Source organism: Podarcis filfolensis, assembly GCF_964270895.1.
Source record: "Podarcis filfolensis genome assembly, contig: HAP1_SCAFFOLD_128, whole genome shotgun sequence".
Taxonomy (NCBI): Eukaryota; Metazoa; Chordata; class Lepidosauria; order Squamata; family Lacertidae; genus Podarcis; species Podarcis filfolensis.
This window is the reverse complement of record NW_028149445.1, coordinates 39,557-43,586: the sequence shown is the minus strand read 5'-3', so window position 1 is coordinate 43,586 and position 4,030 is coordinate 39,557. Positions and strand designations below refer to the sequence as shown.

Here is a 4,030-nt window from a genome sequence, read left to right as displayed (position 1 = left end):
GAAGATGGAATAGAACTGTGAATACTATTTGGACAGAACTGTGTATAATAAAGCAGCAGCAAGAGAGAGCAGGAGCTCGAAGTATGGGTACCCCCAACAAAAATTTTAAAATTTGGCTGTGTAATTTGGAATTAATGTGATTTGGAATTAATGTGATTTGATTGGCCTGTTAATAAAAATTATTTAAAAAAACAAAAACAAACAAAGTGCAAACTGAAGAATATTTATTGCTCAGATAAAGCCTGGCGTCCAGCCCGCCTCGGCTGCGCAGCTACCGGCCAGGCCTCCGGACTTCAAAGGCCACATTCCAAAGGCTCTGAGCAAACGCAGAGATGAGCAGCAGTAAGAGAAAGCTGGAAACTCAAATGCTTTCTTCAGTGTGCTTAAATAAAGTCCACTCAGGATCTTAGCAGCTAAAAGCAGTTTTTATTTACAGCAGACTATCCATTATCTATCACAGCGAACAGCATCGTGAAAACACGTCCTCTCTCCTCAAAAGCGAAAGTAGAGAGAAAGAACAAAGGCTGGAGACTCTCGGAAATGACGCACAATCTCCCCCCTCCCCACTCTGAGCTGTTTAACCCTGTAAGCTCAGGTTCTCCTCACACCCCCTCTCGCCCTGCGCTACTGTGAGGAAAGTATGTACAGAACTTACCCCCAACTCCAAACCACCACAAAACTCCCCATGACGCTGGAAGCTTAAAGGTTTGGTAAATCCATCGGCCAAGTTATTGTGACTGGCACAATACTTCAGCCGAATCAAACCTGACTGAACACTCTGACACACATTTTGGAAACGTATGTCCAGATGCTTGGTTCTGGCCTTAAATTGCGCAGATTCAGCCAATTTCAAACAAGGTTGATTGTCTTCCCAAACCGTGATGGGCAAGCTACAATCCCCATAGATCTCTTGCACCAAGCATCTATAGAACTCTAGTTCCCGGCACAAATCAGACAGTGCACTGAATTCAGCCTCAGTAGCAGACAGCGCAATGAGACTTTGCTTCCGGGACTTCCACCCAATTAGTGACTTCCCAAACTTTACCACCAACCCAGACACAGACTTGCGGTCCTGTGAATTCGCCCAGTCACTGTCCGCATAGCATGTGAGCTTCGCCTCACCTTCAGCTGGCAGCTTAAGACAGAAGTCTTCGGTATGCTGCAGGTAGCGCAGTACCCGCTTGATACCATGCCAAGCACTCACACTGGGCTTTGACACTTCCCTACTTAGCAGGTTGGTAGCAAAAGCAATGTCTGGTCTGGTCTGCTCCATTGGGACAGATACAACAGACTACCTAGAGCTGATTGAAAGAGCTCAGCATTCTCAAACTCGGCACTTTCTGCTTGCTGGCTCTCTTTCACGAAGTTCGTCTCCATGGGTGTCCGAACTCCTGCACAATCGGACATTCTGAACTTCTCAAGCAACTGCTCAATCTTGCCTTTCTGACAGAGCAAGAAGCTACCATCCTCAGTTCTCGCTATCTGGACGCCCAGGTAGATCCTTACTGCACCCAGGTTCTTGAGCTGAAACCGTTTCCCAAGCTCTTTGGCAAACTTCTGCACCTGTTTGTCTGCCTTTCCAATGTGGATGATGTCATCAACGAAAAATAACACCAGTTCCTGTGAGTCTCCTGATCCTCTAAGGAACAGGCAACTGTCAGCAAGACTCTTCCTGAAACCTAGCTTCTCCAAAGCTTCATTCAGGCACAAGTTCCAATTCCTGGCCAACTGCTTCAGGCCATAAATTGACTTGTGAAGTTTCCACACAGTACCTTGCTCATTGCCCTCAAATCCTGGAGGAGGAAGCATGTACAAATCCTCCTGGAGGTCTGAGTTCAAGTAAGCAACGTCCACATCAAAATGATGCACCAAAAACAGCAAAAACAGCAGCTTCTCAACTTTCACAGCCTTTTAAAGCACACAGCACTTAAAAGCAGGCTTCAAAGCAGCTTCTTCTAATTGCAGTAACTGTCGTCCCATAACCTGAAGAATATTTATTGCTCAGATAAAGCCTGGCGTCCAGCCCGCCTCGGCTGCGCAGCTACCGGCCAGGCCTCCGGACTTCAAAGGCCACATTCCAAAGGCTCTGAGCAAACGCAGAGATGAGCAGCAGTAAGAGAAAGCTGGAAACTCAAATGCTTTCTTCAGTGTGCTTAAATAAAGTCCACTCAGGATCTTAGCAGCTAAAAGCAGTTTTTATTTACAGCAGACTATCCATTATCTATCACAGCGAACAGCATCGTGAAAACGCGTCCTCTCTCCTCAAAAGCGAAAGTAGAGAGAAAGAACAAAGGCTGGAGACTCTCGGAAATGACGCACAATCTCCCCCCTCCCAACTTGTAGGCAGGGCGTACACTCTGAGCTGTTTAACCCTGTAAGCTCAGGTTCTCCTCACACAAACCTCTTTGTGCAGCAATGGCTAAGAGCATGCCCTTCTGCTGCGTGAACCCTCTGGCTACTAGCCTAGCCTTGTACTGTGGTTCTCTAGTTTCTGTGGGTTTAAGACGATAAACCCACCTGCTGCTCACAGCCTGTTTGCCAGCCGGCAACGTTGTGAGGGAGAACACACCTAGAGACTCCATTGAGCTCATCTCCTCTTGCCATTTGCTGGCTTCTTCCTGAGACAGTTTCTGAACATCCTCAAAACTTTCAGGTTCACACTGAACTACCCCAACCCATACACTTGTGGCCTCAAACCTGTCAGGTGGTTTACCTTTCGTGGCCTGGGTCGAACATCTCAACATGAGCTCCGGTACTCCTTCTGACCCACTAGGGCCAGCTAAACCGTCCCCGGTGTCAGAGAGCTCCCCCTCTGACTTGCTGCACCTTTTGAACCTTTCAAATGGACCTGTGGGTGAGGACGGTTCACTTTTTGGCTCTGACTTGACAGCTTTAGGAGAGGCTCTAGGCTGCTCCTGCTCTGGACTCTGTTCCTCAGCAGCAGGATCAGTCTTCACCTCTTCCTCATCAGCTGAGTCAAGAAAACTCTCTGAAAGTACGTCTGGGTTACCATGTATGCGTGTCCACCCACTTACAAGCTCTGCAATCTAAAAACTTATCACATGCCTTCATTTTGCACCCCTCAGTAAACCCCGGGGCCTTCTTAACGTAACCCCAATTCACATGTGCATTCAATGCCACAAATGCTGACAGCCATCATGTGTTGGAACATTGGCACACTCAGTGGGACTGTTACCTGCAATAGGTATTTCTACCACAAACAGCCTGCTTTTGCATTCAACACTGAACAGTTGACGCCCACCCCTGGGAAAAGAACACATGTTATTCTCAAAACAAACGCTGAAACCATCGGCAACGAGGGCAGCGACGGATAGACATTTCTGGACAGCTGGACATTTCTGGAACCGCAAAAGCCTGAATCTCGTGCTGCAAGAAAGGACAATACAATGAACCAGACATAGTCAGAGCACGTCGACTTCCATCTGCCAACGTGACAGTTCTTCCATTTTTAACAGCCTTGCAATCCCACCGAAGCCCACTAGATGGCACAAGATTGTGAGTCGCTCCAGAGTCAACCACGAAGGTCAGCACAGCGTCCTGTTTACAGCTCTTGACTGTTGCCATGGAAGCTGCCAGATGATACTGAGAAGACTTTTCCTTGCTCTCAGTTCCCTTGGAACTTTTGTGCATTTTCCCACGTCTCTGCGCTGAGCTAATCTGTTTGACCTTGCATTCCTGAGCCTCTACTGGGCAGTTTCTCACGAGATGGGAGGGGGACCCACATCTGTAGCAGCATCTCGAAGCAAAGGCTTTCACAGATTCACCATTGCTTTTCCCTGCACCCCCACTCCTTGGTGCACAGCTTCTGGAGGAACAGCCAGCGCCTGCTTGCCCCCCAGCTTTCTGTCTCTTCTCCTGTTCATCGCAAAGACGCGCTGAAGCATAGAAACAGCTTCCAGGGACCTGGTCCTTAGCCCCCACATGGCCCTCGGTTCCCGCATGGCCCTTGGCTCCCACTGTGGTTTCACAAACCCTTTCCAGTGTCTGCCAAGTGGCCTGGGCCGTCTTG

General features: G+C 48.5%; 1 long non-coding RNA gene across 1 annotated transcript; it reads right to left on the bottom strand.

The window, feature by feature from the left end:
- Positions 1-406: 406 nt before the first annotated feature.
- On the bottom strand, positions 407-2,397 carry LOC310755084. The gene is made up of 2 exons (XR_014544148.1): positions 2,338-2,397; positions 407-566 (listed from the first exon to the last, which is right to left on the bottom strand). It is a non-coding gene; the product is annotated as an uncharacterized lncRNA (long non-coding RNA).
- Between the last annotated feature and the right edge of the window lie 1,633 nt (positions 2,398-4,030).